Raw genomic sequence first — 14,618 nt, forward strand, 5'->3', positions numbered from 1 at the left:
GAAAAGCTCCGGAGGCTCGAGTATGTATTTCGCGTTAGCCCACGCGCGCTTCTGCCGGCTCGGCGTGATGGACGCGAGCAGAAGGGGCATACCGTACACCTCGTTGCTATAATAGTCTAGGTAGCTCTAGCGTAGGCTCGCCTAGCCCACAACACGCTTTACTATGTAGGTCAGGGCTGGTGCATTCAACGAGCGCGCTGCTCTTCCTCTATGCACCGTTCTTGTACCTATAGCGAGCGATCGAGTCCGCCTCTCTTCCGCCGTTTCCACGCTCCTCGCCTCGCCTCGCCTAGCCGCGGCACGCTTCGCCCGCCTCGTCCCGCTCCGACCCGCTCCGGCCCGCTTCGCCGGCGTTCCTTTCCTTCGCTCGAACGCGCATCTAACGGGTGGCGCGTTTTCTCTCGACGCCGCGGGGACGTTCTCGTCGCGCGAGTCTCGATTTCAGCAGTTGCTACGTTTTCCGGCAACGCTTTCTCTTTTTAAGCCGGCACTCGATTCGCGTCGCGTCCGTCCGGAAGCCTGAAGATTTTGTACACCGTAGGGCACACTTAAGTGTCCGTCGCTGTCCCCAACTATTTCGGGAAATACTACCTCTGATTGAAACTTGATATACCTGCCCCCGTGATAACATGACTGCGAGCTTTATACTTCTGTGGCAAAAATGAGTAGATGCAAACTGAGAAAAAATACGTGTGTCATTTTGATCTTGTGTTGACATGGTTACAGAAAGAATGATAAGCTTATTTGGCTCAGACTTTCGCATAAAAATCCCCCGTCTAGTGATAACGCTCTCCTTCCTTCGAGTAAAGTCACCTCCCCACTGAGTTGGGACTCGATGCGGACAGTTCAGTGTGCAGTGTTGATGCCTTTGGAGGTAGCTGTGCGTTTTTCTCTTTTTGGAATTGTTTTCACAGCGTTTCGCAAGCGTCGCGAACCAGCCTCGTCTGGGGTCAGCAACGCATCTTCTTGACCTCAGACGAAGCTGGTCACGATGCTTGCGAAATGCTGGCAAAACAGATGCGAAATCACACACTGCTTACACCCGGAAGACAGTGGAGACTGGTCAACACTGAGTTGTGAAGGTCCCCTACGATCAAAATGGTCCAAAATCTTTGCTTAAAATGACTTCTCTGGGAAACCATTCATAGGAAGTCTGAACGAATACGATTTATTTTCCAGGAAAGTATTAACAGTGACTGCTGATCGAGTTTACTAGGCATGCATGGTAAAAATTTCGTCTTTCCTTTTCAGTCGTTCTCAGAAAATGGAGAACGTTTCGAATGTGATGGATATTTTGCAAGTCGTGCAAAGTTTTGCAACTTTGCAGCTTCAGGGAATGTCCCGATATTTTGTTTCGCTTGGATTGAGTCGTGCAGCATTTTGCAGAAGACGTTAGCGCGCCGTTTTCAGTGACAGATAGTTCCCAAGGTGTCCGTGATTAATGGCTCATTATTCCACGGGCTCGTCCCTTTCTCTTTCAATATCTCGCTGCTCTGTCGTCGCCCTTTCACTGATCTTTCGGTGTTGCTCATCTTCGCGTGGCTCGCTACGACTTTCTTGTATTGTCTCTTCGATCATCTCCAGAATTAATTCGCTGCAACTATGCTTGACTGAACGGTGAGATAAATCTCGACGACAACCGAAGATAGAATAAATATCAGCTTTGTACCTTAAAACGACATGAAAATACTCGATATATATTGGAGCACGCGATAGTGTTTCCTGATTGCAACGCTGCACAATGTTCGCATTCTAAAATCGAACAATCGCATATGCAACAACCTAATATAATAAAAGGGAGTCCCCGGGAGCGCGAGCTTGCGAACGCCGGGACGGTTAGCGGGGAGGATTAATAATGCGGTTACGTTGGATAATTAATCGCCCAGCTTCCGAGCGATTCTTCCAGGGCCGGTGGTATCGCAGTCACGCTGGTAATTAATGCACCCCTTGCGCGAGATATCGATCCCTTGTACAGGGTGTCGGCTGCGAGCTCGGTCGACGACAGGCGCCGATAATTGAGCCACTCGAAAGCCGGACCGAGACGATTTCTCGAAACTTCTACGAATTGTCTCCGGAAACGTACACGTTGAAGATACCTCGAGCGACTTTTTGTCGCCTCCTATGTTCGATGAAAACGATGACTTCGTCAAGACACGTGCGAAATCAACTAAATGTCACTCATCGCTGCTTCTGTGTGGACACAGCTTTATGTTCCAGCTGCTTTATGTAACCATTGCATTTTTAAGGTATATCTCAAAAGTCCATTTAAAGGTTAATCACTGGTAAGATGGAGTATTATTTTGGAGAATAGAATGAATTTTACCTGTTTATAGATTATCGATAAATTCGCAAAAAGTGCTACGGAGAATTACGAATTCGTCTGTGCACCTGATACAGGCCAAATCAGTCTCCGCTTTGCGCAAAAAGAAGCCATATTCTAAAAATTCACGTATTTAACAAATTCCCGTTCGACGTTGGCTGCCCAACTCCATAAAAGTAATTTATTTAGCGAAGTAAAAATTGAAAAGTTCAGATGCACGAAGTACTATTTCAGTCTTCTTGCATTTTGTAGATCCTAACCATTCGCTGCTGAAGGTTAATATTAGTACGAAAACAAATCTTTCCGTCTCGTATTTTTGACGTAGCACTCAAAGTGTGAAAGATTGATTTCGGTTTGCTTTTTCTGGATAATTTTCTAGATCGGTTCGCGATCCAAGCGGGTCGATCGCGGCACCGAGAACCAGGCTCGAGAAAATCGAGGCGATTCCTCCGTCCGCAATCGGCTTCGCTCGGCTCGGTTAGGCTTGTCGCGAGCCAATTCGGACGCGGTCCACGCACCGAGAGCAAAACCGAGCAGACGATTGTGTCAAGGTGAGGTCAATTGCTTCTCGAGATCGAGTTAAACGCTCGTCTCGACGGATGGGGACCTTTAAACCAGCATTTTTCGGTCCGAGCTGTCGCTCCGACACTAATCGCTAATTAACATGGACGCGCGGAGGGGTCTGGGCTCGCTCTCCCGGAGCTGTCCTTTGACGCAATGATCGCCTAATTGCCGTGCTGCGAGTGATTCGTTTTTGCCGTTTGCTTTTCTGTCAACCCTGCGACCGGGCACTGTGACATGCTCCCTAACATGCTTCAAGTTTAAGTAGCCCGACCTGAAGCGGTCCATGAGCGAATCTAGTATTACAATTAAACATTTGCTAGACTGAGAATTTTTATTCGAAATGAAATTGTCCGCGTTAATCGCGATATATAGGAGATACATAGACGTCTAGTTCTTTTTTTAGCGATCTCAATCGGTTCAGAATAGTACAACAGTAATTATAAAGTCTTTAAATATTTTCTCAGTTTTCTACTCAACCTATTTTTATCGTGAATGCATCAAATCCGCAGTTTGGTCATTACCATCTCCTACAAATTGTCTTCGAACGTTTCACGATTTGGTGGATTGCTTTTCCTGAAGAAAGCTGATTTTTTTAAACGAGGATCTTGAGGTCTTAGAAAATCAGGCACAAATGCTCGCAATCATCCAATACGATTAGCCCTTTGGAGATGAACGTTAAGCTCCCTGAGGACTCCGGTGAGCAGAATTAAGGAAGAACGAATTTCCCAAAACCTCGGTACATCAGCTACAATGATCGCAGCAACCGCGTGGATCACGCGAGGAGGCCAGAGAGAGAAAGGGTTGTGGAACGGGGTAAATAAATCCTGTCGGAGGACAAAGGGCATAGATCGATGCCGGAGGCAGATGAGCGTATAAGATAACGCGCGAGATTTCTGGAACGACGGCGCGGCGGCTTGTGAGAACGATCGTCGGTCGTCCGATCGGGCATGAAACGCGGGATTGACCAATCGATCGATCGCCATACCGCCGACGCACGGGGGGCGTTCCTCTATTTTTACGAAGGATCACGCTCCACTTTCATTAATCGGCTCGTGTGCCAAGCGGTCGAGTCGTCCGCGCAATTGGGACACCCGGTAGACGAAGGTAAGCGTCTCCGTGCCAACGTTCCAATAACCACCCAAGAGCACAAGGACAGTCTACCCCAGTTTTCCTATTGCGACCGCCTACGGCACGTCCTTCACCCCCTCTCTCCTTCTCTCTCTCGTTTTCTCCATCCCCTCTCGCACCCTCTCTCACTCTCTCTCTCTCTCTCTCTCCCTCTCTCTCCTCCTATTCTAGATGGGCTCTCTCTTCCGGGCCGATCGGCGTGGAAAATACCGCGGGAAATCGATCCCCGTCGGACGAGAGGAAATTCGTGAGGCGTGAGACCACGCCGCGCGGATAAAAGGGTGGACCCGGCGTGGAAAGGGCGGCCGGCAGAGAGGGTGATCATCCCCTGCGTCAAAGACGGACCAAGAAACGCCGCGTTTCAAGGAGGAAAAAAAAATAGGGATACGGCGTCTCTGCCCGCGAGATAGAGCAAGTGTCCGCTCCGGTGACACCCCCTGCTCTGCCACCCCCTCGACGAGCTATAAAAAAATCGTCTCGCGAAGACACCGACCGCGCATCCTCCTCCACCGCCTCTTCTTCGCCCTTTCGGGATCTTTGAACCATTAGCCAACCTTTTCGTCGTTTAACACTAGAACGACCGGAGCAGTCAAAATGACTGGTTCCTAATTTTTTCTTTTACAATTATTGAAATTGCAAAAATGTTTTCATCGGAAATTTTTTAATGAACCTCTTCATTGAAGCACATATTACAATAAAAGTTGTATGAAGTCTGAATGGGCACAGTCTTGTCACGGTTACAAAGCAATATACGTCAGTCGCATTCATTGCTCGGTCGTTCTAATGATAATAACATAGTTCGACACACTGACGGTCAATAATAACACGTAGGCTCTCCAGGAAAATAGAGTCCAACGAAAACGAAGTGTTTAAAAAATTTGTTTTTTTTTTTTTTTGTAGATATAATCGATTCGAGTTTACCGGCAGCGGAAGAGGCGGGAAAGGGTTAAGTGAGCGAGCAGCGGAAGATCGTGCTTCGATCCTATGGGATTCGGAAACGGCGGAATGTAGGTCAGTTTCAAGTGGAAGCTCGAGCGAACGACCGAGCTCGATTTCATCGATGCGAGCACAGTAGCGGCAACGTTTAATATCGCGCGCGCGAAATACTGGCCGTTCGAGAGAGAGAAAGAGAAGAAGGAAGAGAAAGAGAAAGAGAAAGAGACAGCCTGGGCGTGTTCCAACGTCGAACCCGTTTTCCCTTTTTCTCTGGCATTTCAATGGGCGCTCGCGGGGAACGCGATCGATAGAAATCTTTTTCCTGTTCCTGGCGTCGCCGAGGAAAATCCCTTCTTCCGCGCAGGGACAAAGGGGTCGAAGGAAGGACGACAGTGCGCGACGACCTCGGAAATGCCCGAAGAAAAATGACCGACGCGAGCCGGGACGCGATCGTCGCGGATACGACGAAAGCTGGTTCCGCCGATTCAACTTTCTACGGGCGACGACGCTCGTCGAGGCGGAGAAAATTTTCCGCGCAAGTTCGTGAAAGCCGGGCAATTAGTTTCCCAAGGGGAAACTTTGGTGAAACGGCCAGGAAGCGGCACGCGTCGCCGGTGTAGCGATTCTGATACGATTTTTCGAAAAAAAAAAAGGAAAACTAACACTCTGTGGAACACGCTTCCGTGGGAACCACGCGGGACTCCCTGCGATTGGAGCGAATTCGTTTCGTCCTTGCTTCGAGGACACCGGTTGTAACTGGGCGGATAGGTATTGTACGTTCGTTTCTGTAAATTTACTTTGCGCGGTCGCTTTTTCCCGAAAAATGAACGACCGACCACTTTCGGTGGGAGCCACGCAGGATTCGTTCGATTCGTTTTGTCCTACCTCGAGGAAACTGGTCGCGGCTGATTTCACAAAATCGCCGCTTTAGAATGTACCATTTACCATTGCTTTACGCGTTCAACAATGTTTACCGCGTTCGCTGCCACCGGTTGGTCGAGTGACACACTTTCGTTGCAGCGCGCATGTAAATAAGCGAATTCGTTCAATTCTGCGGACACGGGGCTACAGTTCGAGCGATCGTGCATTACAGAAGCACAAACCGAGAATGAACGTTTCCTTGGATTCGTACACGGCGTTGGCATAACGCTGAACCTACCAGGCCTTTAAAAAAAATGTCAAGATTGAATTTTACTTGGACTCTGTGCGGCACTTGTCACAATATTAGCTCTACCAAATATGCAACCATTTCCTATTGAAAGCGTCTTTGTAACTTCAATAATTGTAAAATTAAAAATCTGGAACCGGCCATTTTCTAATTGCTAGGATTGCAAGAACGCTCAATTTTGCGGATTTTTTCGCAAAATAAAAATTGTTTGCATCGATCGTAGGAAAGGGTGCTCGGACAGTTACAGTGGAGTCTAATCCTCGGGTCCCTGCTGTGACATATATCGTGTACGGCTACTGTCACCTTGTGACCGCGCCGAAAGTACAGCGCGACATGTTTACGCTTTATGTTTACACTGCTCGGCGATCGTGGCAGCTCGAGCTTCTCAAGCGGAGGGGAACTGACTAAGATCGTGTAGCACTTTATCTAGATCAAGACTTTACTGTATTTCTGTCCTCAACAATCTCGTTAGGTTGGAAACAGCGCGTACCGGACAGATTTCAATTCCCCTAATCTCTTTACTGCTTCTAGCTGCGGTTACCCATTCTCGTCGTAAACACATAAACCCGCAGTCCAGCGATGATGACGGCGTGTCGACGCGCATAACAAAGGACACGGGTGTAGGTGCGAGAGAGGCTGCGGACAGGTACGAAAAAGCTGTCTAGGATTCATCCGGGTAGGAAAAAGGAGGGAAAGGTGTCGGCGCATGGTTCGAGAAGGCAACGAAGAAGGGTACGAACACCGCAGACAGGAAGTTAGTCCTTCCTTCCTCGCCGGGCCAATATCCTGAATTCCAATGAGCCTTCGCGCTTCCCCGAAGCGGCCGTCCGACGGCTATTTAAATACAGCCACCGACGAGGCTTTCCATATATCGCCTCGATAAAACGTTCCCCATGGCGACAGACGTTGCAGAAGGAAGCCGGACCCCTCCCCCTCCCCACCGACACCCTGCGACGCCTTATCAGGGTTCAAACAATGGCGAGGCTTCGGGGAGAAGAAGAAGCCGTCGGGAATCAAACTGCAACGTTCGTCCCCGGAGAGACGTTATTATTCGTACAGATTCTGAAGTTGAAAACGAATCGATCGATTAATTAATACGATCAGTTCTGATTTAATTTCGGTCATCCGGACCTCTGATTACCGAATTATTTGTTTCTCACTTCAGAATTGAAATCAATTGTCGCATCGTTCGAACAGTCATGTTCCACTGATTACCGCGGACAATCGCGTTTCTACTTCAGATCTTTTAGATCGCTTCGTGGACGCTTCGAAACGGATTCGTGAGAGGCCATCAAATCCGACGCAATCGATGGCTGCAGGAAATCTTTCGGACGCTCGTAAAAAGGTTAGGCTCTTCTGGACGCGTCGTCGAAAGGGTGCCTCAACTTAGGCAGCAGCATAATGGCCCAGCGGGGCGAGACGGGGGGAGGGTTAGGGCCAGCGGAAGGGGCGAAAAAGGATAATTCCAGCCTTTAAATCACTCGAAGTGAATTCGAGCGGACGTTCTTCTCTCTCCGTTCGGCTCGCTTACTCTCCAGCCTCTCTCTCTCTCTCTATCTCTCTCTATCTCTCCACCCTCCTCTCTGGCCTCTATTCCTTTCGCGAGACCGCCTCGCCACGAGCGGAGGAGGAAGACAGATTACTTCCGGCTGCGGTGGCTCTCTTCTTTCTTGCACCAGGAAGAGGAGAGGAAGCCTCGGGGTTAATCAGGAAATGAAGACCGTTCGATCGGCCCCGAGGGGGAAGAAAACAGTGTCCGTCGATTGAGCAGCCGCCAACCAGGGTTAATCAGCGGCCGGGGGTTGCGAGAGATCGGTCCCAGCGAGACACGGAAACCAAAGGAAACGGGATCTCCACCACCCACCCCAACCCCCTCGACCTATCGAATACTGTCCCCTTTCGGCTTCGAGATTCCGCGTCGATTCGTTTTCACTCTCCCTCTCTTTCTCTCCATCCCCACTCATAACGACTCGCAATTTTCACGCCGATCTAAGGCGAGAAAGTAACAGGCTCATCTCGATCGTTATTAGACTGCGTTAAGTGAAAACGCGCTTCTTCGAAATTCTGACACGCTCCCGCTGCTCTTACATTTTTCCTCCGATCGATTTCTCGTCCGAATCGATTTTGCTAAACATAAATCTTCGCGTGCAAGAACCTCTTCCGGGTTCCGATGTCTCCGAATAAAGTGAGCAATGGATTATTAAACTAGAGGCTTATAGCTTTAGAATAAGTCCAAGCTTTACAGAATCATCACAATTCTTCGAGAATCGGAAGTAGTACAGTGTTTAAAAAATCGTTTCTAGATCCACCGTGTATATCTACCTTCGGCAATCATCGAAATTCGCGGAAAAGATCCACTTATCGTCCCCCCGACCGACTGGCCTATATATCGGCTGGCAATCCGATTAGGTCAATCTATCTCGCCCGGGATTAGCCGAGAAACGTCTCGACTTCCGTACACGTAGCTCGACCACGTGATCAAGACGTGAGACGTTGATCGGCTAATTAACCGGTCGCCGCGTAACGCTTGTTGTTGTTTTGTATTAACAGATAAATAACGGTATACGTAATAACTTTGGTAAGGCTACGGGCGACAGATAAGCTAATTGCAAATAAACGACCGGCGATAACAACTGCGCCGAAAGGTGACACGCAACAGCCGCGAAAAAGTTCGCAGCGACACGAAGGAGGTTGCTCGGAATCTCGCGAAAGAAACGAGAAACAAAGGCTCGACAAAAACGCACACATCGTTCCACATATCAGAACACTCCAAGAATTCGGTTGTATTATTCGAAAGATATTAATGCACTGCGGATTTTATGGTAAAAACGAGCAAAGCCGGAAATAGATTAAAAGAATTTAACTGAATGTGTTAGCCCAGGTTGCAAAAAGTATTGAAGAAAGGAAACACATGCAAAAAATATTGTCTACTTATTAACACTAGGTTTACGGAGCATTAAAAGCGAGTATTTGACAGTACTTTATAAAAATAAGAAGAATGTGTGTTATCCAAGTTTTCAGGCATTTTTTAAATAATATATACCTAAGGAAATAAGTTTGTCGAGTAATTCCACGTAGATGGATCTTCACAATCTCAATAATCGTAAATTAAAAATATTAGAACCCGTCATTTTAACGGGTCCCGTAAACCTAGTGTTAAGGTCACTGTGTCCTTCCTTCTGAAAAATTTGCTTATCGCGTGTCACGTCGATGGATTTCACTAAAATTATACAGCGATGTGAACAATAACGTATTTTATATTATCGCGGTGAAATATTTGAAATGCTCTTCGCCAAATTTGTGTTTTTTGCTGACGACCACGGTACGGAGGGAAAAATCTGCGATCGTTAGCAAGGAGCGGCCAGCGCTGACAGCCGCTGCCAAAAACCGTGGAGCCCTGGGGGAACGGTAGTGTACCGAATAAATCAATCGGCAATTTATCCGATCCCCGACATATCCACCGTTTATTGGCAGGCGAGGCGCGGCCTGCGACACGGTTTTTATCGGATAAAATATTAATAAGCGGCCGGGCTTTTGATCAGCGGGAAGCGGAGGCAGGTCACGTCGCCGCTCGATATAATCCTCGTAAGGACGAGAATAATCGTCCGAGCGATTAACATTCACCGTGCCCGTTTCCTAGCCTCCACGGATCCGTGGAAATCGTGACCCCGGCCGGAGTTCGGCTCGATTTATAAATCAGAGGTGGCCGGCTACCTGAAAGGCTCCCGTGAAAGGTTTCGAAAGTTTTTCCGGGTGCTGGCCAACGGAGAAAGAAGGAGAGAGAAGGAGAGAGAGAGAGAGAGAGAGAGAAAGAAAGAGGGGAGGAGAGACCGCAGAAGCCAACCGGGCCGACAAACACGGTAGCTCGGAAAGTAAACGATTGCCCCAAGATATTTAGCTTCTGTCTCCTTCCGCGACAAGGACAGAGCACGGCCAGCCTCGATTCGAGGAAAGGGTTCGATCCCACACCTCCTGCTACCCCCATAAACGAACCCCGGCTTCTTTGCCCCGAGGCAACAAAAAACTGAAAACCGTGCTCGTAAAAAATGCGTCGGACGCCTCGAACTGTCGGCTTTTTACGGACGAGAATTTTCGAATCGAGGAAACTTCCAATTGACGTCTCGTTAGTTTTCTTTCCCCTTTTCGACACCCTACCAGCGGCCGAACACGTGCAACGCGATGCGTTTTAAGCGACAGCTTTTCCAGGGAAAACGACCTCGCGTGTTTTCTCCTAAGGGATTTCAACTTTTCGAACCGTGAGAGCTGGAATCCCGAGGCTTCTGTTTTTAAAATCCCTCCATTTTTTCTTGTCCTTTTACCGTGCCAACGGCGGAAAAATATTTTAGAACTCGGCAATTTGACTACACAGAACGCTGACATTTTGTAACCAATCAAGATTTTCCGTTTCTTTTGGTTCGGACTATTGCTGTGTTCGTACTGATCAAGATACAACTTAATTTCTTTGCTTCGGTAGAACGGCCGCAATTATGTCGACCCATGTTTCCGGAAACATGTTCTATAAAAAGAAATATGTAGCTTGTGTAGTTTTGATTATTTTTATTGGGAAAAAATCACACGTATGCCAGAAATACCACTGAATATGCGTGCAAAATTCCTATGCGAGAGGTTTAACCCTTAGCAGTCGAATGGTGACTCTGAAGCACCACCAGAAATCGTTGTGGCATTATTTCAAAGAAATTACAAAAAAATATTACAAAATAGTTGTTACATTACAATATTTGTATTTAATAGATTACTAAACATTCAAATACTATATGTAGAAATCGGATCAGTTTCGTTCGAATAAATTGAAAGTATTGTAAGACGGAAGAAAAATTAAATTTTACATTGAAAATAGTGCCGAGTGCAAAGGGTTAATAGTTTTCCTGCGAAAAATTCGCGCACGCAGGCCACGAGAACTGGAATACTCTTTGCTGCTCGGGGACCCAGTGTCCCGATGCTTGTGTTTTCGAATATCAGATTTGGGGGTCGGTCGTTACCGAGGATTCGGTGAAAGTTGAAAAATCATGGCCCGGGGTCGGGAAAAGCCCACCGGGAGCCATTCGTTCCGCGTGCACTGTGACGAAAATGAAAAATGAGAGAAATTCCGGGGCGAGAGGACCGCGTCGTCCACTTTCTCCCGGTCCTCGACGCGGTCACGCCTACGATTCGTCCTTCTCGTTAGGACCGAAAGGACAACACGAGCCCCCGTCCGAGTCAGCATCGACGCCTCCTCGAAAGGGTTAAAAATGATTGCCACAACTTCCGGAGTCCTCGACCTCGGGCCTCTCGGCCTCGACCGTTTGCAAACACCGCGCCCCCTAAAGTCAGGCGAACTCTTTGCATTCCGGACAATGGGATATTGCTGGCCGATCATTTCTCGCCGCGATGAAAAAGAACCAGGTAAATATTGTGAACTCGTCGCTTCATTCTTTTCTCCGTCCTCTTTCCTCTACCACGCCTCGCTTTTTTCGCAGTTTCTTCGTTTCTATTCGAAACGCTACCTGCCGTGGATCTGTTCATTGTATTTACTATACGCAAGGAAGATAAATCACGAATTCTCGACCATTCCCGAAAATTCTTTTTTCTTTCCTGTTTGAAGATTCTCGAAAATGTTGCACACATTTTCCTCGGGAAGCTGACGTTGAAAGCATGTATCTTCGGCTCTGAGAAAAATATGCGCTTTTCACTGCCACGCGAATGTTATGCATTTCTCACAAGTTTCACCTTTCTTTTTTATTCATAGAAACACGCTCTGTCTTATTATTAACGGTGGTTGGTTACTTGATCTTGTTAAATTCAGGATTAATGAATCAATGGCATTACTTTTATGATAATCGTTTAGAAGTAATTCAACGTGTTGAATTCTTTGTTTGCTGGTTTAGGAATTAAATAAATGACGACATTCCTCTTCGAAAGGCGAATCCTTCTACCGTTAAAAAGTTCGCATAATATTCTTATGCGTTTCTGGTGAAAATGAGCAAGTGAAAGCGGCAGCGAACGAGAGCAGCATCAGAATTTAAGTATGTTCTCTGCAAGGTCGTGGAAGGTTTGTCTTATGCAAGCCAGGCTAAATACAATTGTTTCATTTAACGACGTTCAATCCCTCGAGATACGGTGTTAAACCGAACAAACATCGACTTTTGCATTATATCAGAACAGAATAAACCTGCCGTGATAAAAAAGAAATTGTTTAAAATTTCGGTACACATGGTACAGTAAGAGATACGCAGAACATACACAACCTACACAGAAAATAAAACTGCACGCTGCAGAAGATGCACGCGTAAAGTTGCTAAAAACAATTCTTTCAAACGCGTTTATACGGAAGCCTGCCGCATCATTGGCCTATTTATATTTCTAAGGAAGAATGAGAAATAATGCCCCCTAATCAACATTTTTATGTATTATTACGCGTACGAAGAATAATTTCGAACAGCTCGAAGGAACTCCGCTCCGGAGATAGTGACCAGGAGAATAGTGCGTGCTTACACGATAATGATGCAAATCGGTGAACAGAGCAAATAATTCCGTAAAAGTGTAAACATCAACGAAACCAAAAGCGGACGAGAAACCAGAACCGCTTGTAGAACAGGCTAGAACTCGGTCGATCCGATAATCGAATCGATCCGTTTCCTCGAGAAGGTTTCGGCGAAGTTCCGAAAAATGGGAAGAATAAAGGCCGAGAGGAGAAGGGGTCCCCGGAGCAAGACGAGCGGAAGAAGAGTGGAACAGAGAAGGGAAGAGAGAGAAAGAGAGGAGAGAGAAAAAGAGAGAGAGAGAGAGAGCCGCGATACGAGAGACTAATTTCGTCGGGGTTGGGGCAGGTCACAAGGTATTATCTTCCTTCTTCTGCCGGTGTTTCGAGGCGGGATCCGGGGCAACGGGATCACGAAGAGGAAACAGAGAGAGTGAGAGGCGAGGAGGAGGGGAGGGGGGCTCCGATAACGGGAGAAATTGCAAAATTATTTGAACAGCCGAATATCTCGGCGCGTTTACCGGCTCCTCGTCGTACGACCTTCGCCGGCTCGGCTTGCGTAATATTTTTATCGGCCGAAATTACGCACGGGCACCGACACGAACACAGACGACCGTGCCGAGCGCGTACACGCACGGCATACCGTTCACGCACGCTCCCTTTCTCTCTCTCTCTCTCTCACTCGCTCTCTCTCCGACTCTCTTTTTCTTTCTCGTTCTTTTTCGCGCTGTTTCTGCCGGCCAGTTTCCCTCTCCGTTCATTGTACCGAGGAAGAAGAAGAAGAAGAAGAAGAAGAAGAAGAAGAAGAGGAGAACCAACGGGCACGTATTTCGGTTCGACGAGTATGTACGCCACGCACTCGCTCGTACCGAACTCTCTTCTTCTGTTTCGCCTCTCCCCTTCCTTTTTCCGATGGTGCGCACACACACACGCGTGCCTGCGCACCACCGAGCCTCGCACTGGGTCACGAAACCGATCGCGAACGCGATCCTCCGGTTCCGAATTTTGACTATGTTCGAGATCGATGCACGCTCGATACCCGGACGCGTATACAGCGTGCGTCACGCGATTAGGTTATATCTCGAATGTGGTAACAGATAGGGAAAAACTAGCGTTAATGCTACGGTATCATCTATTCGCCTACGACTTCGTTCTACTCGCGAACGCGACACGATGCGTCCGGAAATTGCACTTTCTTTTCTAAATAGAATCGCAGATTTTTTCCTTACAGGTGTTTTCTAATCCCCGGAACATTCTGCGCGAGGTGGGGGGAACATTTCGCGAGATATCACATGTTCGATAAGTCGTGTGCCTACTTCAGGCGGCCAGCAATTTCGTGTTGTCCATAGTGCTCGAACTGGCTCCCTAGTTTCCCATATGCCGCGAAAAGCGCAGTGAAACAGTTCGGTTCTGCACAAGCTCGCCTGCATCGCACGCGTTAAGAAACAAAGGAGCCGCGAGGAACGAGTGCGTCTCGATCTCCGAGAAATTTATGAATTGTTGTGAAACATGATTGGTCCGGCGGGATGCGACTATAGGAAGTTGCAGCATAATTTTTCGGAGATCGACTCGGGAGGGTTGAGCAATCTGTGTTTGCGAGCGAGATGGTTCCGACCACCGAACGACGCTGGAAGCCTCGAGAGGGGGCCGAGCCACTTATCTGCATACGTAACCGTTTATTTCGGTGGTCTCTTTTTCTTTTCTGATGATAATAACCTTGCCGAAAGAACGATCTCTCGGTAGCAATCTCGCCCGTCCGACGATAACTCCCGCCGAGACGTTGCGCACGCGAAGAATCGAATCAAGTTCTCAAACTGCCGTATCTAGTTTTTCCCCGAAATATTTCATCCCCTTTTCCGCGAAAACTTTCCGGAAAAGTTTTCCCCGTAAATAGATAAATCCTCGATCAGCAACGGTGGAGACCTTGCTCGCGACCCTGTCGCGATCCCGTAAGTCATAAACCAAACAGATAAAACAGAAATTTCTTCGAGAGAATTTCGACGCAAAGAAAACAACAGCAACCG

General features: G+C 47.8%; 1 protein-coding gene across 4 annotated transcripts in view; it reads right to left on the bottom strand.

Moving 5' to 3' along the window:
* The window catches only part of Eip74ef (Ecdysone-induced protein E74), a 221,124-nt gene that overhangs the window by 62,206 nt on the left and 144,300 nt on the right, over positions 1 to 14,618 (bottom strand). The gene's annotated exons all lie outside the window — the stretch shown is intronic.

The sequence above is a fragment of the Halictus rubicundus genome, chromosome 12, assembly GCF_050948215.1.
Source record: "Halictus rubicundus isolate RS-2024b chromosome 12, iyHalRubi1_principal, whole genome shotgun sequence".
Classification (NCBI taxonomy): domain Eukaryota; kingdom Metazoa; phylum Arthropoda; class Insecta; order Hymenoptera; family Halictidae; genus Halictus; species Halictus rubicundus.